Genomic DNA, 26,683 nt, shown 5'->3' on the forward strand with positions numbered 1-26,683 from the left:
AGGACGCCTTTCCACACCTCGACAGGAGGAGGCTGTTTGCACCATGGTCCGAGCAAACAATGCCATGAGACTCAGGGAAATGAATACAAAGGACCATTTGTAGAGGACAACGATGTCTTTGAAAACGTCCATATGGGTAGCATTGCAATCATCGACAGGGTGCTGCATAGAAACCAGTTGAGCATGAAACAGCTGTACTGCGTACCGTTCCAAAGGAATGAGGACAGAGTTAAGGAGCTACTTGTACCAGTATGCACAGGTAAAACATATATCTATGGAACTACTTTACAGCAACAGTTTATAGTGATACGTTGTACAGTAAGCATAAACTGCACACATTTCCATTGCTGTGGCAGGAACATGCAATATATGTACATTTTATGTCTTCCTTACCAAAACAATATCAACTGCATGTTCTGGGATATACAGTGCCTTGCGAAAGTATTCGACCCCCTTGAACTTTTCAACCTTTTGACACATTTCAGGCTTCAAACATAAAGACATAACATTTTTATTTTTTGTGAAGAATCACCAACAAGTGGGACACAATTGTGAAGTGGAACGAAATCTATTGGATATTTTAAACTGTTTTATCAAATAAAAAACTGAAAATTGGTGCGTGCAAAATTATTCGGCCCCTTTACTTTCAGTGCAGCAAACTCACTCCAGAAGTTCAGCGAGGATCTCTGAATGATCCAATGTTGTCCTAAATGACTGATGGGGATAAATAGAATCCACCTGTGTGTGTGATCAAGTCTCTGTATAAATGCACCTGCTCTGTGATAGTCTCAGGGTTCTGTTGAAAGCGCAGAGAGCATCATGAAGACCAAGGAACACACCAGGCAGGTCCGTAATACTGTTGTGGAGAAGTTTAAAGCCGGATTTGGATAGAAAAAGATTTCCCAAGCTTTAAACATCCCAAGGAGCACTGTGCAAGCAATAATTTTGAAATGGAAGGAGTATCAGACCACTGCAAATCTACCAAGACCTGGCCGTCCCTGTAAACTTTCAGCTCAGACAAGGAGAAGACTGATCAGAGATGCAGCCAAGAGGCCCATGATCACTCTGGATGAACTGCAGAGAACTACAGCTGAGGTGGGAGAGTCTGTCCATAGGACAACAATCAGTCGTACACTGCACAAATCTGGCCTTCATGGAAGAGTGGCAAGAAGAAAGCCATTTATCAAAGATATCCATAAAAAGTCTTGTCTAAAGTTGACCACAAGCCACCTGGGAGACACACCAAACATGTGGAAGAAGGTGCTCTGGTCAGATGAAACCAAAATGGAACTTTTTGGCCACAATGCAAAACGATATGTTTGGCGTAAAAGCAACACAGCTCATCACCCTCAACACACCATCCCCACTGTCAAACATGGTGGTGGCAGCATCATGGTTTGGGCCTGCTTTTCTTCAGCAGGGACAGGGAAGATGGTTAAAATTGAGGGGAAGGTGGGTGCAGCCAAATACAGGACCATTCTGGATGAAAACCTGTTGGAGTCTGCAAAAGACCTGAAACTGGGACGGAGATTTATCTTCCAACAAGACAATGATCCCAAACATACAGCAAAATCTACAAAGGAATGGTTCACAAATAAACGTATCCAGGTGTTAGAATGGCCAAGTCAAAGTCCAGACCTGAATCCAATCGAGAATCTGTGGAAAGAACTGAAAGCTGCTGTTCACAAACGCTCTCCATCCAACCTCACGAGCTCCAGCTGTTTTGCAAGGAAGAATGGGCAAGAATTTCAGTCTCTCGATGTGCAAAACTGATAGAGACATACCCCAAGCGACTTGCAGCTGGAATCGCAGCAAAAGGTGGCTCTACAAAGTATTAACGCAAGGGGGCCCAATAATTTTGCTCGCACCACTTTTCAGTTTTTTATTTGCTAAAAAAGTTTAAAATATCCAATAGATTTCGTTCCACTTCACAATTGTGTCCCACTTGTTGGTGATTCTTCACAAAAAATAAAAATGTTATATCTTTATGTTTGAAGCCTGAAATGTGTCAAAAGGTTGAAAAGTTGAAGGGGGCCGAATACTTTCGCAAGGCACTGTAGCGTATTATGGAGTTGGAATCAAGTGAACCCTCTCACAACTTTGTATACGTGGATGAGGCTGGCTTCAACCTGACCAAATGTAGAAGGCGTGGTCAGAATATCATCTTTCACAGAGCTACTGTGGATTTGCCAGGCCAATGGGGAGGAAATATCACCTTGTGTGTGATGGTTTGGTGTTTGTCTGTTTTCCTGTGTTTATGTTCTAGCCTGGTTCTGTCTTGTCTTTTTGTACGTTTTTTTTGGTCTGGTCTTGTATGTGTTCTGTTTCCTGTCTTATTTTAAAGTCTGGTCTCTGTCTCATCTTGTTTTTAGTTCTACTTCCTGTGTTTTCCCTGCCTCCGTGATTACTTGAAGTTTTCCACCTGTTTCCCAGCCCTCTCGTCACCTGCCTCTTGTTTCCTTGTCACCCTAATAATAATAATAATTTTATTTATAATGCCCTTTACATTTCAAAAAGAAATCTCAAAATGCTACAATTAATAGGGAGTTAAAAACAGTTTCCAGAGTAAGATACAATTGACAAGCAATAATAAAGCACCATAAAACTAAAATTAAAACAATGACTGTTTAAAAGGCCTTTTGAAATAGTAGTGTATACCCTTGTATTTAGTCTTTGTGCCTTCTTTGTCCTGAGTCAGATCCTTTTTCTGTTTGGTGTGTGGCATGTTCCGGTTGTTGCTATTTTGTATCCCTTACCTGTGAGTTTTTCCTGTGTTTGGGTCCTCCTTTCCTGGGATTATAACAATGTGTGCTGCTATTTCGGACCATGGTGTCCTAACATGTATCACCATATCCCCCCCTTATAGGGCCATACAACACTGAGCATCTATTCAACTTTTTAGAGATGTGTGTACGTGGTCATTTGTGATAATGTGAGTTTCCATCGATCAAACATCATAAGGCAATGGTTTGGGACCCACCCGAGGATGCTCATAGAATTCCTCCCACCTTATTCACCATTCCTTAACCCAATTGAGGAGTTCTTTTCAGCATGGAGGTGGAAGGTGTACGAGCGTCAGCCACACACAGATGACCCTGCTGGCTGCAATGGATGCAGCATGCGAGGACATCACAGACGCCTGCAAAGGATGGATAACTCACTCCAAAAGGTTCTTTCCACGTTGCATTGCAAGGGAAAACATCCGGTGTGATGTGGATGAGAATATGTGGGCCGACAGACAGGATTGTCTGGATGTGTGGAGACTAGCACTAGAACACTGCTGCAGACCAAGTTGTGCCTTAGGGATATTTCCTGTGTTTCTTTCTAATTTAGTTTTTTTTTTTTTTTTTTTTCTTTGTGCCCCTTGTCTTTTTCTTACTGTAAATTATTTTTAGTTTTTTTCCTTTCATAAAGTAGCACTAGTTGAAGCTGTGGAAAAGAAAATCCTGTCCAGTCTCTTTCAATCAATAACCCACATACAGTAATATGTAAATAGTACTGTTGAAATTGATATACGCCATAGAAGTGCAGCCTTGTAAAATTTTCAATACAGTAACTGTCATCCAAACTGTCGCTTAAGTTTACATCAGGTAAAATGCTGTCAAAGTACACAGTTACCTTGACAACATGCCTACATGACGACCTTGTTCGGGAACCATGACTTATCATTTTGATGACACTGATATGATCATTGGCATGAATATTTACTTTTGAGAGATTTCCCAAGGATTTTTAGTGACTGACTAGCTTTTAAAACATATCTATAGTATAATGCACTTTAAATAATAATAAATTGTTCTGAGAAATGCACTTATTATTTTGCACATGTTAGGGATGATGTGAAAAACGCACGAAAGGGACTGAGAAACTGTAAAACAATGAAACAATCGGAATACGTACAAGAAAATGTGTTTCGTTCCATTAATTCTTTAATGTTACACTTGCTTTGCTTTTTTATGCTATGATATACAGAAAACATGTACAGTATGTTCAGATTGTGTGCGCACACACACACGTGAAAGCTAAACACGCAGAAACCTCTGTCTCTCATACTAATGCATTCAATCTGCAGAGGCTTTTGATTCTTTCAAGGGCACACCTGAACATGTGCCCACACACACACACACACACACACACACACACACACACACACACACACACACACACACACACACACACACACACACACACACACACACACACACCAATACATACTCATATACACAGTGCATTTCCTACGCTCTCTCTTACATACCCTCCCCCTCAGACACACACACACTCTGTCGCGCTCTCTCTCAGGCCAGAGGAGAGGGTGGGCCAGTGTCTAGTCCTGGCCTAGACACTGGCGTGAGTGGGAGTTGATTGAGTTTGCTCAGCTACAGCCCATGGGACTGCAGACAATATTACAGGACTCACACTCTTGCCTCTGTGCGCGTACACCAACACACGCACACATCTTGAGAGCAACCAGCTACTACACACTCAATTTAATCAGGGCTTATGTCTATGGAAGTGAGCATATGTGACCTCCTCTGTTTTTTAGTGCTTTCTCCCCTGCCTGCCTCGCTGTCTATCAATGTATCAGTGTGTCAGTCTCATGGCTTCCTGTTTCTCTTTTTGTCTGACAGCCTGTCTTCTTTTGATCCCTTTCCCCTTTCTCACCATATCTATCCCTTTAGTACATCCACCTTCAAGAAATGGCAACATAGCATATTCTTTTGCGTCCAGTATCTAACAGTTACACTGATAGTTATATTCTGTAAACTAACATGAAATTTGTCATTCTACTATGCAGAATGTTGGCCTTCTTAAAAATGTACACCTCTTGTCTGCCAGAATGAAAGTGGATGCCACTTGTGTAGCGAAGCTACTTTGAAGTTGAACTTTGGGTGCAAAATCTTGCTGAAAATCAAGGTGGTCCTCACCACTTTCATATTCAAAGCACTATAGAAAAGTGTATCCACATTTGTCATTTGCAAAGACTGGCTTTCCTCTGCACTTGTGTATTACAGCCCGGTTTGTGTGTATATGTTAAATTTAGACTGAAAATTAAAGGTGAATTGTGTAAATTAAACAATGTATTGTGTGTGTGTGTGTGTGTGTGTGTGTTTTGCCTTTGTATGGACCTTCCCTACCTTTTGCCTTCTTAGCCCTTTAAAAAGTAAATGCTGGTGATAAAGAAATAGAATTTTATCCATCCATCCATCCATCTTCATCCGCTTATCCGGTATTGGGTAACGGGGGCAGCAAATCCAGCAGGGGAGCCCTTTCCTGAGCCACGTCAACCAGTAGAATATAATACAATTTTAAATGTTCATTAAAATAATAAACATTGCAATAATTCCATCAGTGCTACAAGTGGTACTTCCTGCATGTTTACAGTAAAAGCCGGCCCTTTAACGGTAAGTTCAGCACCAACAAAGTGAAACCAGAAATGTGACATAAATCTCTCTCTCTCTCTCTCTCTTCTCTCTCCCTCCCTCCCCACTGTTTTACTCCAAAATAAAGCCGAGTGTTGGCAGACTCTTCTCCCTTTCCACTTCCCTTCAGGAACAGTATTGGCATTCACATTCGTCACCCACCCCCATCCAACTCTAAAAGTACGCAGTAACAGTCACCTTTTCTCTTACCCCCTCTTTGCCTCTCCCAACCTGCCATCCCCATTGCTTCCTCTCTCTCCCTCACTCTTTCTCTTTCTCCCTCCATCTAAAGGTGAATGTTAGCGGTCGCTGTCGGCAGATCTGCCCAGAAAATTGAATCAGCCACCAGGTTGGGGGCCAGGGAGGCACAAGTGCCAAGTTCTACACCAATTTAATTCTGTGTGTGGTGTGTGTGTGGTGTGTGTGTGTGTGTGTGTGTGTGTGTGTGTGTGGTGTGTACATTTGTCTATACAGATGTGCGTACGTGTCTATACTACATATGCAGCATTGTGTACATATGGCTCTGTCTTGCAGAGGGAAATATTCAAAGAAACCAGTGATAAACTGACCACTTCAGCAGCTCTACTATATGCTGCTGTATTATATTTTGTTTATTCTATTCCTAGTGTAAAGTGAGTGTAGGAAAATATTAAGTCGTACAGTGAAGAACAAAAACAAGGGTGATAGAGACAAAATATTACCTACACAACCTACAACCTGCACTCTGTTCAGTTCTCCACCCAGAACTGTTTTCTACAGAATAAAATACCCATGATCATGGTTTATTTTTCTTTTGTTTAGGTCACATTATATGTACTGGTGTCTAATAAAATGTGTTTAAAACTCCAGAAATGCCAAAAAAAACAGGGGATTCTCTTTTTTTTGTATTTCTGGAATGATTTGTGCTGCAGACTCTGCATAGGGATTCATTTTGACCATTTGCTAAACCCCTCCCCCAAACAGAGATTGTCCAATCACAGCTTAGCACTGCAGCAAGGGCAAGGCACATCAGATCTGTCAAGCTTTGGATACAATGCCAAAACAGTGTGTATGATGCTGTAGTCAAAGGAATTTTAACTTCATTTGTGTATTTGCTCTTGTTAAGCTGCAAACTAGCTTACTGTCTAAAGTAGTTGTACCTCTGGTGCCGGATAATAAAGCCAATGCAGTGTCAAAAACTGCAGTGTCCCATTGAACCCCGTGCTAAAATGCCCAAATTTACAGCAGAATTAAACGTGTTTACAACCTGGTACAAAAAAAAAAAAGTATATATATGTAAATATATATAGATAAAAAATGTGCTCACCTGTGGTCTGACCAGTGGTGGTTCATAGTGTTTACTTCCGGATTGAAGTGTTAACCAATGAGGTATTTGGCCAGGTTGCACATATATTTGCCAATTAGCTCATGTAGTGTCCTTTTTGTCGTGTAGTGTAGTGTAGTGTAGTGTTTTGAAATGGCAAACATGTGACTTTGTGTCAGATTGTTGTGTCTCATGCAGAGAACCGTGTTCAATGCATTTACAAAGTGCCATTTTGAATTGCAAAATGTGTGAAAAGCTAAAAATGTGTTTAGACTTTTGGAGACTTGAGAAGAGGTTTTGCTTTCTGTGTGTAAATAATTGTGCTATGCATGCCGATTTAGTGTGTTAGCAATTGGAAAAACTAATGTACAGACAAAAGAGCTGAAGTGTCATGAATAGAAAAGACACTGGAATAAACTAATTCTTGTAAACTCTGTATTTTAAAGTGCCCATATTATGAAAAAAAAACACATTTTCTGGGATTTGGGGTGTTATTTTGTGTCTCTGGTGCTTCAACATGCATACAAACTTGGAAAAAAACATTAACGTTGTTTTGAGTGAGATACGGTTTCTGAATGTCCTCTGCCTTTAGTCTCTGGGTGAGCTGTTCAAAATCTGCACGGCTTCCTACGTCACTAGCTGAGATGAGGTGGCTAACCATAGCACATGCTAGTGCTAGCATGCTAGCTTGTTCTCAATGGCAAAACACTGCTACAACACACACTAGTTCACCATAAAATCCAAAAGAACTACTTCCATGTCCCTGTTCTGCAGGTATTCCACTAGTGTGCCCTCGTCTAGAAGAAGTCTCCCAGCTAATCCTGCCTTGTACTGACCAAAGTTGGAAAAACAGTAGCTAGCTGATCTTATGTGCGACTATCAACAAAGATAGCAAAGAAGTGAGATGTCTCACTCTTTCGCTAAAACAGAGTCCTAAACACAGGGTGAAAACAGGACCTGCAGCAATGTGCAGTACAACAAAAAATTTGGTGTTTTTTTTGTAAATGAAACCATGTAAATCTATTCTGGTACAACCCCAAAATAATGAACTCAAAATTATAAACCTGAAAATGAGCATATATTGGCGCTTAAAAAAAAAAAAAAACAGAGATCAGAGCTAAAACAGAGGAATAGTTCCCTAGACAAACAATGGGGATCAGTGATTTGCCGTTCTGCAAACTCCAAATTTACTCCGCTCATTCCCATTTCTGTCTGGCTGATGATTGGTCGACTGAACTTGCTGCTCTCCTCCACTTAGTGAACACAGTCGGTACAGAGAGCCATCGTCACATTAGAGCACATTCACTGAGAAATATTGACAACTCTATTCAAGGGAGAGGAATCAAAGACTGGCCAGAAAGTCAGGTTTGTTGCCAGGTGTTTTTTGTTTATAAAAGAAAAGAAATTTGTTAAATCTAGTGAGAAAATCTCCAAGCTGCCAACAATTGCCAACAGACATATTGTGGTAGCAGTAACCTAAGGGGGCAGGTCTCAGTGAACAGACAAAATAACCACAAGTCACATAATACGGAGAATTAATTAACACTGCCAGACTGCAGGTTATTCAGTAGAATCAAACTGAGAAAAATAATAGGACAAGAAGAGATAGAATTGTAGAGACAGACGACAAAATGAGAGGCCGAGACATAAACAACAGACAGACGAGAAGGTGACAGCAGCAGAGAGAAACAACTTACATCTAGACGTGTGACAAGAGACAGAGAGACAGTGAGAAAGAGAGAGAGAGAGAGAGAGAGATAAAGAGAGGTGCCTCTAGCTGTCGGGTAGACCAAAACAAACACCGGGTGCCATGTCGCCAAAGGCAGACTGACACTAAATTACAACCTCCACTGTTTAGTTCAAAGCAGCAAAACACAACCACGACATCAAGTGTGAACCTCCGCCTGCATGTGTTTGAAGAGATTGTGTTTTTGTCTTTTTTTCTTTCCGTCTTCTCTGGTCTCTAAATTAGATTAGATTGAACTTTAGTGTCATTGCACAAGAAAGGACAACCAGTCCAATGAAATGCAGCTTTACATCTAACCAGTAGTGCAATCATTAAAGTGCTTTTTTTTTTTTTATAACAGTGCTAAAAAAGACATACAACATAGAATGCAGTATGATCCTGTTTATTATTAAAGTGCATTAGCAAATTCAAACTTGCCCTCTCATCTTTGAGTTCTTCTTACCCTTCATCCTTTATTTGCTCCTCTCTTTAAAATCCTTCCTTCCTCCTGTCCTGCTTTTTATCCCTTTTATCCCATCTCTGCGCCGTCCTTTCATCCATCTCTCCAACTCTCCCTCGCATTGATCGTGCTGCCCTCTTCACCCCATCTCTCTCATTCATAATTGACCAGCATTAACTGCTGCTGAGGCCAAGCAGTCGTTTAATTAGCTGACCAGCCTGCAGAGACTGCCGTTTCTCTAGTGCAAAATGCACATTACACTTCTGCTCAGGATATTCAAATTACAGAGACTTTGCTAGTTGTGTGTTTAGATATGAGGGTAGTGTTCAGTAGACAACAAATATTTTGCCCACTTATGTCACGTTCCTTCCTGTCTAATAAGAGGAAGGTTTAGTTTGGCTAATTGGCGCTGGATTTTTCCTGCAATACATTGCATTGTGTGTGTGTGTGTGTGTGTGTGTGTGTGTGTGTGTGTGTGTGTGTGTGTGTGTGTGTGTGTGTGTGTGTGTTCTAGTGTTTTGTGGCTAATGACAGCAAGTAAATCAGCTGTTCCAAGTACACACATACTGTACATTTCTCTTTTCCATTGAACTTCACTTTTCATCCTTTTTGAAATTCTTAAAGTTCCTTCCTCTTTCTTTTCTTCATTTCTCCTCTCGTTTCTTTTTTCTCCCTTTCATCTCATCCCCTCTAATTAATAATCTGGTCTTCACTTCTTTTGTCTACTGCGGTCTTTAGTAAGAAAATGTTTACCTGTAGAAGCAAATTATCATATTCTCAGTCCACTCTAGTCTACAGACATGCTTTTAACTCAAAGTCTCACAGTAGATAGAACCACAAATGTCCAATTGTCCACTAGAGAAATGAAAACAGTTTATAGATATTGAGATATATTGTTCAAAGTGCCTGACTGACAGACGTGTTGACGGACTAATACCACTCCCAAGAACAACAAATTATGGTCATGCAAGATTTGATGCCTGTGAAAACTTGGTTTTAAAACTTTTCTTCATAAATATTGCTGACCGTGGCTTTTAGAAAGAGGGACATTGTCACGGACACTGAACGCCATTGATGTGAAAGCCTTTGTTGTATTTGATTGCTAGCTTGTAGCTAAGCTAGCAGTTATTTCAAACACGTTTTAGCTATCTATGGTTGTTTGATTGCTAACGTTAGCTCAAAACATCATTCAACTGACAGCCTTGTTGGGTTTGATTGCTAACTTGTAGCCAGCAGTGAACGAACTTCGTAAAGTAGATCCATTTTCACCAAGTCTCTTGTTAGCATTTTGTATGCTACTTTTCGCAAAGTGAAATGCCCAACTCAGGTCTTCACTCGTTGCAAAGTGAGGCATGGGTGACTCAAATCTGTACAGCGAGGAGTGACACACGCTTCCGAAAGCTGCCAGTTTACACCAATGAGACGAGATAGAACGGTGTATCATCTTCATAGCCATTGACTCTTTGAACTTCTGTCTAACTTTTGAGTTTCAGGCTTTTTAAAGCTAGCTATTAGGGGTGATCCGAGTATCCGGCTGAAACGAGTATCCGGTACGGATAAAGCACTTTTGCCGAGTACAAGTATTATACGAGTAATATGAGTCAATATCCGTGCTCGGATTTGAATACAACTCCTCAACTGGCCGCGCTGCGTTCTGTGATAATCACAGCGCCCCCCCCCGCCTACACACACGCTCGGATCAATCACACACACACACAGAACATGGAGAAATGCGCTCCCTCTCTCTCTCTCTCTCTCTCTCGCTCTGTCTCTCTCTCGCTCCCGCTCTCTCTCCGTCAGGCAGGCAGTCGGGTCTGCGGATCTGTTCCGTTCTTCAGCTTCAGGTTTGTTTTTAACTTTGGTTTGTAGTCCTTACATAGTAACCAGTAGATTTCTGGGCTCGTGGGGTTTCAGACGTGTTGCTCGGTTTAAATGTGACTCCCGTTGCGTCTCTGCCATCGGAGATTATTTTTTTTTTACTGTCAGCTGCCCCCCCCTCCCCCCGCCCCCTCTCTCTCTGTGTCTCTCTCTTACACACACACACAACACACATACACACACACACACACACACACACACATATACCTGGTGTGGAAATATAAAAAAATAAAATAAAAAAAATAAAAAAGAACCCCAAAAAAAAATCACACCGATCATAAAAAAATAAAAAGTAAAAAAAAGAAAGTTATATTGAGTATGAAAACTCTTGTTCATTACATTTTCCTTCATAATTGCAACCGCATGTGTTGTATTCATTGTTGCAAAACGTTCTGTATATAGTTTGTTTGTTACCATGACAACACCATTGATCTGAAGCTTGATGCTGTCATGTAAATAGTTTTCAAATCAGCAATAAATATAACAATTTTTGATCAACTCATATCAATTGCATGCTTAAAATAATATACCGGTTAAAGCCCCGCACCTTTCAAGAGAACCCGACCCACTTCCGGGTTAAATCTGACCACTTCCGGTTTAGGCCCCGCCCAGTCTGAGTACGGATCCGGATACAGATAATCCATGTGGTAAACAGATACAGATACAGATAATGCTGTACTCGCTCATCCCTACTAGCTATATTATTTGTTGTTTCTAAAAATGAATGTGGATAACGTTAGCAATAGTGAGATTCTTGCTGGAGTTGCATTTCGAGTGAGAAATCAACGTTTCATTTCTCTGATTTACTGCTTTGTTTTAATGTCGCCCTGCGCTCTCTCTCTTCAGTCGCTCTCTACCTCGCTTGTCCACATACCGTTACATGTACGCGGGCTCTCGTTGATCCTCCATCTCTGCCTTTTCCACCAGTTGACAGTTTGTGATATTAAAAAAAAAAACATATTATTTGGGCGTGCTTAGGAACATTTTGGGGTAGCTCCAGCGCCGCTAATACAGTGCCTTGCGAAAGTATTCGGCCCCCTTGAACTTTTCAACCTTTTGACACATTTCAGGCTTCAAACAAAGATATAACATTTTTATTTTTTGTGAAGAATCACCAACAAGTGGGACACAATTGTGAAGAGGAACGAAATCTATTGGATATTTTAAACTTTTTTAGCAAATAAAAATCTGAAAAGTGGTGCGTGCAAAATTATTCGGCCCCTTTACTTTCAGTGCAGCAAACTCACTCCAGAAGTTCAGCGAGGATCTCTGAATGATCCAATGTTGTCCTAAATGACTGATGGGGATAAATAGAATCCACCTGTGTGATCAAGTCTCTGTATAAATGCACCTGCTCTGTGATAGTCTCAGGGTTCTGTTGAAAGCGCAGAGAGCATCATGAAGACCAAGGAACACACCAGGCAGGTCCGTAATACTGTTGTGGAGAAGTTTAAAGCCGGATTTGGATACAAAAAGATTTCCCAAGCTTTAACCCTGGGGGCCCTGAGGCCATTTTTACAGTTTAATTTCCGTCTGGATTTATTTTATAAAAAAGCTTGTAAAACATCAACCCTGTTGTCTACAGTCAAGATATGAACATCATTTTTTTTAGGACAAACTGGGTTATTAGAATATTTGGGTTGCAGTGAGGTCACTTGCATGTTAAAAATGGTTGTAGGGCCTTAAAGATAAATAAATAAATAAATGAATCTTCCAGATATATATTGATATCACAGACATAAGTAAAACCTATGCCATTTTTCATTCTAAAACACTTCTCATATGTCTTGGGAGTCACACTGTGAAGAAATAATTATTATAACTTATATTATATTATAACAGTTGACAAAATACATGCATTTTTTTCCAAAAAATTCAAGACGTTTTGCTCTCATGACATTTACTTATGCCAATAATAACATAATAATGTCATATTTATTGATATTACACCCACAGCAATGTTATACAAGCAAATATGTGTCTAAAAAGTGCTTTATTTGGCCTTCCATAGAGTATATAGGCATTTTTGTCCCCTCTGGCCTTCCAAACAAGAGGGGTGCCTTTATCTCCCATATATGGGCATGTACTTCCTGAAACAATAGACGGGAGAGACAGGGCAGAGATGGAGGAGCGAGCCAGCAGCAGACATGAGCCAAAACGCAATGAATTATGGACATAAAGTGAATCAATCTTGGATATAACAGTATGGATTTAAAGCCCAAAGAGGCTGAAGTTCCAGGCTGGATAGAAAATCCCCTGTAGAGGCTAGAAAGACAGGGGAAAGACCGCTGTAAACGCAAAAACGTCAGGATTTAAACGAAACGGAAAGTGAGTAAATCGCTTGTATGGTTCAAAAGTTATTAAACTATGAATCAGAGGTACTTTTTTACTCGTGGGCGAGTGTCTTGGGCTCAGAGGGTTAAACATCCCAAGGAGCACTGCGATCATCATCCCAAGGAGTGCAAGCGATCATTTTGAAATGGTAGATTTGCAGTGGTCTGATACTCCTTCCAAGACCTGGCCGTCCCTGTAAACTTTCAGCTCAGACAAGGAGAAGACTGATCAGAGATGCAGCCAAGAGCCCCATGATCACTCTGGATGAACTGCAGAGAACTCCAGCTGAGGTGGGAGAGTCTGTCCATAGGACAACAATCAGTCGTACACTGCACAAATCTGGCCTTCATGGAAGAGTGGCAAGAAGAAAGCCATTTCTCAAAGATATCCATAAAAAGTCTCGTCTAAAGTTTGCCACAAGCCACCTGGGAGACACACCAAACATGTGGAAGAAGGTTCTCTGGTCAGATGAAACCAAAATGGAACTTTTTGGCCACAATGCAAAACGATATGTTTGGCGTAAAAGCAACACAGCTCATCACCCTCAACACACCATCCCCACTGTCAAACATGGTGGTGGCAGCATCATGGTTTGGGCCTGCTTTTCTTCAGCAGGGACAGGGAAGATGGTTAAAATTGAGGGGAAGGTGGGTGCAGCCAAATACAGGACCATTCTGGATGAAAACCTGTTGGAGTCTGCAAAAGACCTGAAACTGGGACGGAGATTTATCTTCCAACAAGACAATGATCCCAAACATACAGCAACATCTACAAAGGAATGGTTCACAAATAAACGTATCCAGGTGTTAGAATGGCCAAGTCAAAGTCCAGACCTGAATCCAATCGAGAATCTGTGGAAAGAACTGAAAACTGCTGTTCACAAACGCTCTCCATCCAACCTCACTGAGCTCGAGCTGTTTTGCAAGGAAGAATGGGCAAGAATTTCAGTCTCTCGATGTGCAAAACTGATAGAGACATACCCCAAGCGACTTGCAGCTGGAATCGCAGCAAAAGGTGGCTCTACAAAGTATTAACGCAAGGGGGCCTAATAATTTTGCACGCACATTTTCAGTTTTTTATTTGCTAAAAAAGTTTAAAATATCCAATAGATTTCGTTCCACTTCACAATTGTGTCCCACTTGTTAGTGATTCTTCACAAAAAATAAAAATGTTATATCTTTATGTGTAAATCCTGAAATGCGTCAAAAGGTTGAAAAGTTCAAGGGGGCCAAATACTTTCGCAAGGCACTGTATAAGCCTAAGGAGGTCCAGGATTGCACATCTATTCTATTCACACATTCCATCAATGCATTGCAATAGTGTCGGAGTTATTTGGAATAAAGTCTGCTCCCTAAGATCTAATTGTATTTTAACGTAAGCTGTGAAAAACAACTAGAAAGAATGCTAAGTACTTTATTTGCACGTATCTACTTCATTAACAGATCGGTTTTGTCGCTTGGTCTACCTGTGTATCTATTGTTTTCAGACACCAGAGATTTGATCATCTGTGATGTGAAAATGCAATAGCCCTAAATTTACCCAAGCATAGCAGCGGTGTGTTTTATCTGTAATTATGTTACCACCTTAATTGGATCTTTTCTCTCCTTTCCCTCTTTAAAAAAACGTGACGAAAAAGCTGAGAAGATTGAAAACCTCAGGCAGGTTTCTCACCTTACAGACGCTGACACCTCTGGATGAACCCAAATGAAGTAGCGTTGTTTTGGAAACAGTGGTAAATGATTCAGACGGAGTGAAAGAGGTATGAAAGAGAGAGAAGAGAAGATTCCAGTGATAGTCCAACATGCAATTATCTTTTCTTCATACGGGAGCCACAAAGTCACTTCCTCATCACCAATCTGCATTATTCTCATTTTAGATTTTTTTTTGTTTCATTTATGTGATTTACCTTAAAAAACTGTAATCAAAAAGATTAGTTTTGTGTGTTACCTGGCTCATAAAGGTGTGCCACTTGTGAGAACAGAATAGAATAGTAGTGGGTCTTTACAGTATAGGTCTGTATAGGTATATTTAAGCATATTTATATTCAAGTGGTCTGAGAGAAAACTAGACTCCTGCACTTCCTCCTTAGCTCTGTTATCAGGCTTTTGAAAATCTAGCCTATGACGGGAGACTTTGGCCAATCACAGGTCATTACAGTGGGAGAGTGAGCGAGAGAGAGCATTCCTATTGGCTGTTCCACAGATGCAGATACACGTCCCTTTGGTAACCGCAGCCAAAGACTCGCAGCAGCAGCTAATTCAAGGCTAAACTATTAGCTAAGACAGACTGGTAACACAGGATAATATCCATTACTAATGAATTGTAAATTAAAAGTTAATTAAACTTAAATAATGATTATAATACCTTGGTAATGGTTGCTAAAAACTTTGTTAAGCATATATATATATTAAAAAAAAACAGTAAAAGCCCAAAAAATCCTCTCCTTTATAGATCAACAAGAAAAGATAGTGTACTACTACCAAACTGAGCAGCCTCAGGTACACACCGTCCACACCTAGCTCACATCCCCACCTAGTGTCCCTTGTGTCCAGTGTTGACGTTCTGCTTTCTCACTTCTGGTCTGCAGCTTCCCATGTTTGGAGAATACATTGCTCCAGCCCAAAGTTATTTTAGTCTTTTTGTAAAGCATTTATCATGCTTTCTGCATACGTTGCTTCTGTAGTGTACGAATAATTACTACAGACCTTATAATTCATAACCACCATCACAACTCTCTGGTCTCTGGATGTAACAACAAACCGCACACGCACACACATTCAATTCAATTTCAATTCAATTTTATTTATAGTATCAATTCATAACAATAGTTATCTCAAGACACTTTACAGATAGACCACACTCCAGAATTTACAAGGACCCAACAGTTCTAGTAGTTTCCTCCAGAGCAAGCAACAGTGCGACAGTGGCGAGGAAAAACTTCCTTTTAGGCAGAAACCTCGGTCAGACCCAGGCTCTTGGTAGGCGGTGTCTGACGGGCCGGTTGGGGTTAGAATGAAGAGTGGCAATAAAAATAGAAAAAATTAGTAGTTTGTAGAAGTTCTTTGTAGTAGTTCATGGCATAGCAGGACGCTGTGCGGCATTACAAGGCACAGCAGGACGTAGCAGGACGTAGCAGGGCACCGCAGTGTAGCAGTTGAACATGGCATCACAGAACGTGTAGCGGGACCATGGCGACAGCTGCTACCCTGATTTCGGAGCCTCTCTGATCCAAGGGAACATGCGCACGCGCACACACACACACACACACACACACACACACACTCCAAATGTCTGGATTGCAGCCTGAGCCTCGGCTGACTTTGACTATACGAAGAACTATGGGTCTGAAGAGGTCATTGTCATCATATATGCTATATGGGACAGGACTTCAAACCTCACTTGTTTCCATGGATATGAAAACAAGTTCTTGACTCTGTAACAATCTTCTTTCTGAACAGTTCTCGCCTTTATTGACGTTGGCAATTAATGCAAGATATGTGCAAGGTCTGCTGCTTCACATTATAACAGGTAAATAACGGCTGAAATTTACATGAGCACTAATCAACCAATATTATATTCACATTAAATCTTCAACTGAAGATTTTCACATCAAAGATGGTCAATTTCTTTTGTTTTTTTGCGATGGATGCCAGTCATGCATTTTGGCATCATTCGTTTCTTAATTTTTCCAAAATTGCCTGAAGGGCATTGCCTTGACAAAAAAAATGAGATTATTACTGGATACACTAGCCTGGATGCCAGCCGAACTTAGCCCCGCCCACAACATTTGAGGTCGGAAAGTTTGGTCTGGACTTGTTCCGATGTGGAGCAACTATGCTCCAACCAGAGCTGTTCAGACCAATCAAAATGTCAGAGAGAGCTTAATACATCACCACAGAGCGCTTGGGTTGAATCTGTTTAAAACGAAGGCGGATGCAGCTGGAGAATCGAGATGTGAAGATTCCACCATTGCGTCTGTTATAGAAAATATCGACAGCGCATTTAATTTTAAAAGACAAACAGAGAACCCCGGTCGACTGCATTTGACAATTGACAAATGCCCCATAATCACTGCCCAATGTAGCAGACTCATATTCTGACTAGAGTCTGAGTATGATGAAAACACACAGTTAACTGTCAAAAACAGCTTTTTCCTACTGGTTGCAAACCAACTTTCTTTTTTACGCCTATTCGCCATACCCAAATTGAAAAGCTTCCTACAAAAGAACCGCAAGGCCGAAATGCATGTGTGAGAATACATTCGAAACTTAAATTCTTCTAGTTTCTGAATATGTGCTTGTTCATCATGTGATTAAAACAGCCTGAACTACATCAGTTTAAATATGTTTCAAAAAGGTGTTTTTGGTCCTTGTCTATTATAAGTCACATTTTGAGCAACAAGTACTAAGACCTGCTTTATGTCATACTCTGCTAATCACCACTAATACTAATATTGTCTCAAACACCTGTAGTCTGTTTCAGACCTTATGGGAGCTTGGGAATTTTTAGTAAGTGGTATTAAATATTTTCACTAACTTCTGTGGCATTGGAAAAAACATACTACAGCAATCACATGACTATAGAACCATTTATATTAATTTGGTCTGTTTGAGGTTTCTTCCTAAAAGGAGTTCTCACCACTCACCACTGTTGCTTGCTCTGGAGGGAACTACTAGAACTGTTGGGTCCTTGTAAATTATAGAGTGTGGTCTAGACCTAATCTATCTGTAAAGTGTCTTGAGACCACTCTTGTTATGAATTGATACTATAAATAAAACTGAAATGAATTGAAACGTTGCTGATCATCTTTTTCTCATGAAACACATACATTATTTGGTTGAACTTCTCATTCATTCAAACCTCTATAAATCTGTCATTGATGATGAAACCACCTTGTATCCCACTTGATTCAGAGATATTTGTCTATTTGCTCCCACACCCACGCAATCCCTTCTGACTCCAAGAAAATTGTGACAGATGACAGTTAAATGAAGACAAGAAGCACTACTGACACGTCCAGATCACAAAGATGGATGAAAAGAACACACAAGTTCCCACATAGTAACCCCAGTGACAGGGTGTCACTCAGAGCGCTGTACTCACATGTTTGGAGGGAATAAGCTCTTGAAGACACCAAAAGGAAAATAAACCCTAAAAGATCAGATAAGCTGACTCTGTGGCTGTAATTATTTATGATATTATCAGTTTGGTTATGGCCATGTCTGGATTATCCCTTTGATTGGGCCCCAATACCACCCTCTGTCTCTTTCATTCTCAATCAATATTTACTTATTTCAAAACATCACACAACAGTCAGTAAGGGAAAGAAGACATTTACATCAATAACTGGAACTGGAAAATTGAGTTGGTGTTTTGGTCCAATTACACCAGCTCAGACTTGTTACCTCTAGCTTTACAGTTATTTTTGGAATTTATGGTCAACAAACCTCATTTATAGGAAATTATTCCTAAATTTGAGTTAGAAAAGCAGAAATTAGGAATTATATAGGCTAAAATTAAAGGAATGGATGTTGATGGATAATCACAGACTGGAATGTCAACTTGACTTTTTCCTTAATGAAACCACACATAAAAATGAGTCTACGCACAAACAGTCAGATGAAGACTAGTCTTGATTTGCCAGACCTTCCTTCCCTTCCCCGGGTCTGGCTAGTCCACCCAGCAATCCACGATGGGAGAAAAACCTGCCCTGGATAATTGGCATTTTATTTTAAACCAATCACAGTCGTCATGGGCAGCTCTAAGCGCCGGATGGAGATGTGAAAAATAGCAGCCTGTTAGCAAGGTAACAACCCCGGCAAGCGCTAGCTGGCTGTCTCGTCAGGTTAAGAGCGCCTCAGCTCTAGATACATACTCTAGAAGATATTTGGGATTTGCCATACATTTTTGAATAACTGTCTTTATTCGAAACCTACACAGAAGATTTCTCACCTAAAAAAAATCTTAGAAGTGAATTTAGTGATGAAATCCCAGATGAACATTATGAAAAGCTTCCAGTTGTTAGCCACAATGGCAGGCCACATATATTGGGACTGCTCCAGCACTTTGCATTGTGGGATACAGTGGGCGAAGTAGTCTAGTCCAATGCATTCATGAAGATCTTTTCAGTACATCTGGATATTTTTTGCTTTATTTACACTCTGCATACATGCTATTTCGGCCAAATCAGTAGGCTAGTTAATGGTGGTTTAGAAAACAGCCTACATCTAAAAAAACTATACAAGATACAAATGGTTACAATCTTTTCCCATTTCACACCCACTTCTTCCTGAAAGGTAACAGATAACGTATATGCTAAACTCACTGCTTTTTGTGGTCTTTCACAATATAAGACATGGCTTAGGATGTTGGTCATTTAGAAGCAAAAGTCAAAAGGATTCCTTTTCATGTTTTTCCATAAGAAATATGCAGCATTGCAAAGTGGATAAACAAACCTGACAGAATAAGAGAAATTGCAGATTGTGAAGACAATGCAAGTTATTTTTCTTTAGACTGTTGTTATGCTCAGTTGACCGGCAAGACATGTTTTTAGGGTATTTCCCTGACTAATTCTAAATATGCTAAATATGTGTAGATTTCATAATAACCATTGTTAGCACCAGTACTCCTACTGTGACACTATTTGTCTCACACCGGTACTGTGGACCATTGAGTCAGACATTAAAGGATCAATGTAGCAGCGTGAACAAGAGATTTTCTCGTAAAATGTTAAACTTTCATTGCCAGAGAATGTAATTTTACAAATGATGTTCCAATAATTCTTTCAGTGAAATAGAGTTTGGAGCCTTTTTTATTAGTTTAGCCAGAGCGTGCAGATACACCACTGAGAGAGACGGCCGTGCTTTACCTTTATCGTTAAAACTGGAGGCAGGACACTATACATACAGACCACCCATTGTGTGCATACTGGGAATGTGTGGCAGGGCACACTGTAGAAGGAGCTGGCATAAGGGTGAAAGAGTTGCATTGTGTGTGTGTGTGCGTGTGCGTGTGCGTGTGCGTGTGCGTGTGCGTGGCGTGTGCGTGTGCGTGTCCTCTGAACGTCAATGAAAAGAGTTTGTCCTTCATGGCCGGCTGACAGGGACACAACTGAATCTCTCCTTTTTGTTCCACTGAACGTTAGAAAAGAGTAATGCGCTTCACTCTGTCTTTCTCTCTCCTCAACAGTATGCCAAACAAAGGACTGCTTTCAGCCTTTAATTGAAATGCTGGGTTGCGTAAAAAGGTGACACACAGACACGTACAACCACACAAATGTAGTCACTGACAAAAGTATGTAACATACATTCAGTCTACACACACATTCAACGAATATTCAATTCATGGCCTTTTCCCACCGAGGGCCTCCTTTGTGTTGGGATTTTAATTCTGGTTGATTTATGAGGACTGTTGTTGACTGCTCCTCAGATCTCTGCAGGGTAAACTGAGACAGCTAGCAAGACTATCGGTCCAAGAGTTTTCTTCTGCACGACTATTTTGCAGCGGCTCTGTGCGGAGTTTAGCACCGCCCAGGACGATTCTGATTGGTTTAAAGAAATTCCCTTAAACCAAAGCCTGTTTTCCTGCTGTGTGGAGTAGCCGGACCTTCCTTCAGCGCACTTTGGAGAAGGGTCTGGCAATGCAAAACTATACCGCCAGCAATGCGAATTTGGAACAATTGCAACAAAAGGTTCAAATATTTAGCTCTGTCGTCTGCCATGACGGTGGGAGAGTTTGAGGTTCTTCTGGCTGAAGAGAGAGAGAAAGACACAGGGGATAGGGTGTACGTGGACAAAAGAGAGCGTTAACGTTTAGCAGTGTAGATACAAAGTGAATGTACAGAATCTGCAGTTTGAGTACAAATAAATGATGCAGCTCCTCAAAACTACTGGAGGCGTGTTTTTATATTATCTTTATAATTAATTTTATCTCCCTCTGGTAAAAAGTTACACAAGGTGGCATATGTCTGGGGCTTTTATTGTGAAAGGTAAGAATGGAAAGAGTGTATCTGGTAAACGCTGTCTTTGTCAAGATTGCAAGTATTAGTAAATGCAAGTAGTAAAGTTTGCTGTCTATACAGCCTCCTGTTGTTGTATTATGATCCTCATATTAAGTTAAAAACCCAATGTGATTGGTTGATTTATGTATTTGCAAAAAAAAATCTGAAACATTGGCCTTGTGCCGAGAAAAAAAATGGTGTTGCTTTATCGCCGTGTAATATTCATGTTCTTTGTGAAAGTACTCATCACAAAAACAACAGTTCTAAAATGTAATGATGTGTGAATTAATCCAAAACATCCCCGTTGTGTAAAGACCTTTAGTTTTACAAACACACAATTAAGGAGCTCAAGATGTCCCTCGCAGACCTCATACACACATCTAAAACACATCCATTTTAAATAAAATCTTTCCCCTGATCCAGATAATTTTCTCTCTTTCTCCCACCTTAAATCTTTTTTCCCCTTCCTCTCATCATCTTCATCCCTCTGATACCTCCTTTTCTCTCTCCTCATTATCCTATTCTGCCACAGCCGACATCGAGCAGCGATGGAATAAAAACAGAGCGAGGACACACACCGTGACCCTCCCCTCCTCTTCATCCGTCTCACCTCCTCGTCCCATTCCTTCTTCCTATTACTGCCTTTCTTTTTTTTGAGGATTTTAAAGGGAACGCTTACTGTTCCCCTTTGGTTTCAATGTGACATTAGTGAAAGTGAAACTTTTTCCCCGCACCATATGACAAGTGTCTTTTGAAGAAAAATAACCAAGAAAAATTCAAAATGCCAAGGTGTAGCATAAGGACGACAAGGCTAAATTGGCTATTATTTTCCCTACCTGTCTGTGCCGTCCTGTCCTGTCCTGTCCTGTCTGTCGGTCCCTCTCTACCACTTCCCATACTTTTGGTTGTTCTCTTTATTAATGAATGCAGACAGCCCCACAGATCTCTATATTTACAGTTATGTATGTGTGTGTGAGTGCGCGTGTCCGTCCGTGTGTGTGTGTGTGTGTGTGTGTGTGTGTGTGTGTGTGTGTGTGTGTGTGTTTGTTGACTCACACTTTACATCTTAACCAATAAGAGTATTCTAGCGCAGGTAAAAACTGCTTTAAAGCTCAGAAAGCTCTAACCACTGCCTAGATGGAAAACCAACGTTAGTATTGCCGAGATGACTGCTGTCTGTCCTTAAGAAAACTGAAAATGAACTTTGAGGTTGGGGTTTGAGGTCAGGTTACGTGGCAACAAGTGACGAGCCAAATTGACTTGCTATTACCTTCTTTGAATTGTGAGACAATGTAAAGGAACAGATTGCGTGATGGCATAAGGGTTTTAAACTTGGGCGCTACATCATTACATACATTCCTTATACTTCTTCTAGGTTTTTTTGACTGGGAAAATATACAGTATGTATGTGTGTGAAGAGAGCACATCCTCCTTTAACCCTTGACAATTTTTTATATTTGGCCTCAGCTGTGATGCGTCAGTTTCAGAAGTCACAAGAGCAGCTAACTCACAGGGGAAGGAAGAGAATCACAAAAAATCTATGCACAAGAACTTGAGAAACCATACAATTCAAATTTATCATAGTATCAAATCATAACAAGAGCTATCTCGAGACACTTCACAGGTAGGTCTAAACCACACTAGAAAACTAGAAAACCCAACAATTCCAATAATTCCCACAAGAGCAAGCATTTAGTGTGACAGTAGTGAGGAAGAACTCTTTGTTGGCAAAAACCTTTGGTGGTGGGAAAACTTCTTTTTAGGAAGAAACCTTGGACAGTGCAGGGCACTGCGCGGTGTAGCACTGCAGGGGACTACAGGGCATAGCAGGTTGTAGTAGGGCATGGCAGGGCGCCTAGCAGGACCATTGAGACAGTTCCAACCATGATTTAGGTGCCACCCTAATCCAGGGAAAACTGCGGGGCAAGAAAACATTAGGGCTCCAGGAAACAAGCTCCTCAGACCTACCTTAGCAACAACCATTCGCACACAGATGAAAAGAGAATGTAAAGAGGAGCTCAGTATTGTCAAGGGAAGTCCACCGGCATTGTAAAACTATAACAGCGTAGCTTAGAGCTGCAGAGAAGCTCAGATGGGGAGGGAGGGAGCCGTAACTGAGGCTACACAACCCCCGCCGCCGGTCTAGGTGAACAGTGCAACTCTTCCCTCTAAATATTAATTTTCTATGAATAGAAGCAGAGATAGGGAGGAAGCGTGCCATGACTGTGGCTACACACCCTCCCCTCAGGACACTGCAACTCCTCACTTCATAACTATAAGCTTTATCAAAGAGGAGAGTTTTCACCCTCATGTTGTCCTTGGGTCAAATTGACCCATTTTCCTAGATCAATGTTCTTTTTTAATTACCCAAAATAACATGAATGATTCCACACAACGCTCTTTGGCAAGTAGAAATCGCTATGTTCATTAATTTTGGGGTGTTTTAGTTAATTTAAAGCATTTGAAAAACAAATTGAAGTGTTTTTGAAATAGTATTGAGTAAAAGTTGACATATTCCTGTCTGTGATTATCCATCCACATACTAATTTCTGCTTTTCTAACATTAGGTAAAATTTCCTATAAATAAGGTTTATTGACCATAAATTCCAAAAGTAACTGTAAAGCTAGAGTTAATAAGTTAGTGTTAAGTTGTGAAAATGTAAAGAAAAGTGACAAACATTGAAAAAAAGCATCAAAAGTGTTGAAAAAAAGGGCAAAACAGAAGAAAAAGTTAAAAACAGAAATTTTCAATTTTGACGGGAAGACAACACAAGGGTTAAAGGTGCTCTAAGCGATGTTGGGTGACGTTACTTCTTGTTGACGTTTGAAGTATTTTCAAACAAAACAAGACTAGCTTGCCCCTCCCTCTCCCTTCTGTGCTTCTGCTAGGGATGAGCGAGTACAGCATTATCTGTATCTGTATCTGTATCTGTTTACCACATGAATTATCTGTATCCGGATCCGTACTCAGACTGGGCGGGGCCTAAACCGGAAGTTGTCAGATTTAACCCGGAAGTGGGTCGGGTTCTCTTGAAATGTGCGGGGCTTTAACCGGTATGTTATTTAAGCATGCAATGGATATGAGTTGATCAGAAATTGTTATATTTATTGCTGATTTGAAAACTATTTACATGACAGCATCGAGCTTCAGATCAATGGTGTTGTCATGGTAACAAACAAACTATATACAGAACGTTTTGCAACAATGAATACAACACATGCGGTTGCAATTATGAAGTGAAATGTAATGAACAAGAGTTTTCATACTCAATATAACTTTCTTTTTTTAACTTTTTATTTTTTTATGATCAGTGTGATTTTTTATTTCCACACCAGGTGTGTGTGTGTGTGTGTGTGTGTGTGTGTGTGTGTGTGTGTGTGTGTGTAAGAGAGAGACACAGAAAGAGAGGGGGCGGGGGGCAGCTGACAGTGAAAAACCCACGTTCACCAGAAATCTACTGGTTACTATGTAAGGACTACAAACCCCACGTTCACCAGAAATCTACTGGTTACTATGTAAGTACTACAAGCCCCACGTTCACCAGAAATCTACTGGTTACTATGTAAGGACTACAAACCCCACGTTCACCAGAAATCTACTGGTGTTGGAATTTAAAATGTTATATGTGCTTAAACATTGTGGGTGATTGCATTATACATTCAAGTCAAAAGGTAAAAGCATTATTTCAGCATAAATGAAGACATGTTGGTCATGCGTTAAGTTTGTTGTCATAAGTAGCCCTATATAGTTTGTTGTTTGTTGTTTGTTACATTAAGACGTTTTGCAATACTTCTGTTTTATAATATAAGATGTTCTGCTACATTTTGTATAATCCAGCTCTACAAATGTGTCAGAAGTTAATCGTGATGTCTTCTTTATGGCCCACTGATCTTTTGCTTTGCCAGTCCTGAACTGAGGGTCATAAACTTTAAGTCACCTTCCAATTGAAAGATAACGAATAGGCACACACACACACCACTGTGGCCAAGAGACCCCACCCTTTGTGAATAAGACCAGGGGGTCCAGGAGCAGAGAGTCAGACAGATTTGGGGTTGAGCCGTGTTAGGTGACTCTGTATTTGTCTCTAGGATATCCTATGTAATAAAATGGATTCACACATCCACATCTGAGATTTTGACTACTAATTGAATGAACCTTGAGATGGAGCAGGATTGTTGGTTACTATGTAAGGACTACAAACCAAAGTTAAAAACAAACCTGAAGCTGAAGAAACCCTAAACGTTAACGGAACAGATCCGCAGACCCGGTTGACTGATGGAGCGGGAGAGAGAGAGAGCGGGGAGAGAGAGAGAGAGAGAGAGAGAGAGAGAGAGGCCGATGGAGCGCATTTCTCCATGTTCTGTGTGGTGTGTGATTGAGCTGAGTGTGTGTGTAGGCGGGGGGGGTGGGGGGCCTGTGATTATCACAGAACGCTGCGCGGCCAGTTGAGGAGTTTTTATTCAATCCGAGCCGGATATGACTCATTACTCGTATATACTTGTACTCGGCAAAAGGGCTTTATCCGTACCGGATACTCGATCACCCCTAGCTTCTGCACACTAACCCCCCCACCTCCAAATCCTTCTTGTCAATTATTGGCTGGAATGCGGGAACACTGTGTGTGTATGCTTTGTGGTGCAGGTGGGCACAGTTTGTTTTTGTTGCATTTTGTAGACCCTGGGCTTTCTACAGAGGCCGCGTTTTTTTACAGTGTGTTCTGGGGACAGGCAGCTAGCAGATAGTGAGGTGATGATTGCTGTATGTGACAAATTCTTTAGCCTAAAACACGCGCAACATTGGTTAGAGCACCTTTAAGTCTACCCCCCTGAACTCAGACTGGGAGTTCAACAGGAGATGATTCTAATAGCAAGATGCTCTGGCTCCCATTCTACTTCTACAGACTCTAGGAACCAGAAGTGACTCTGTATTCTGGAAGCGCAGTGCTCTAGTGGGACAACAAGATACTAAGAGCTCTTTATGATATGATAGTGCTTGACCATTTAGAGCTTTGAAGGTCAGGAGAAAGATTTTAAATTTAATCCTGGATTTTACAGGAAGCAAATGCAGAGAAGCTAATTTTCTTAGTTCTTGTCAGAACACGTGCTGCAGCATTCTGGATCAGCTGAGAAGTCTTAAGGGACTTATTTGAGCAACCTGTTCGTAAGGAATTACAATAGTCCAGCCTGGAAGTAACAAATGCATGGATTGATTGTTTTGAAGATGAAAAAAGGCTGTTCTTGAGGTTTGTTTTAAATGGGCGTTAAAGGATATATCCTGATCAAAAATACCTCCTAGATTTCTAGTAGGCTTAAAGTAGGCATCCAGAGCTATATTTCTTTGGATAATGAGGTTTGGAGATGTTTAGGGCCCAGCACAACAACCTCATTGTTTTTCTAAGTTTAACATCAGAAAATTGTAGGTCATCCAGGATTTTATGTGTTTTTAACTAACTGACTGACTGGTTCTGTCTGGCTTGAGGTATAATTGGGTGTCATCCCCATGACAGTAAAAGTTAATTGAGTGTTTCCTAATAATATTGCCTAGAGGAGTCATATATAAGGT

At 40.7% G+C, this 26,683-nt stretch overlaps 1 long non-coding RNA gene across 1 annotated transcript; it reads left to right on the top strand.

Annotated features, from left to right (window-relative positions):
* Positions 1-4,302: 4,302 nt before the first annotated feature.
* On the top strand, positions 4,303-23,422 carry LOC116694451 (uncharacterized). Its single transcript, XR_004333158.1, has 3 exons — positions 4,303-4,322; positions 17,631-17,636; positions 23,369-23,422. It is a non-coding gene; the product is annotated as an uncharacterized LOC116694451 (long non-coding RNA).
* Positions 23,423-26,683: the final 3,261 nt, after the last annotated feature.

The sequence above is a fragment of the Etheostoma spectabile genome, chromosome 8 (genome assembly GCF_008692095.1).
Source record: "Etheostoma spectabile isolate EspeVRDwgs_2016 chromosome 8, UIUC_Espe_1.0, whole genome shotgun sequence".
In the NCBI taxonomy this organism is placed as follows: domain Eukaryota; kingdom Metazoa; phylum Chordata; class Actinopteri; order Perciformes; family Percidae; genus Etheostoma; species Etheostoma spectabile.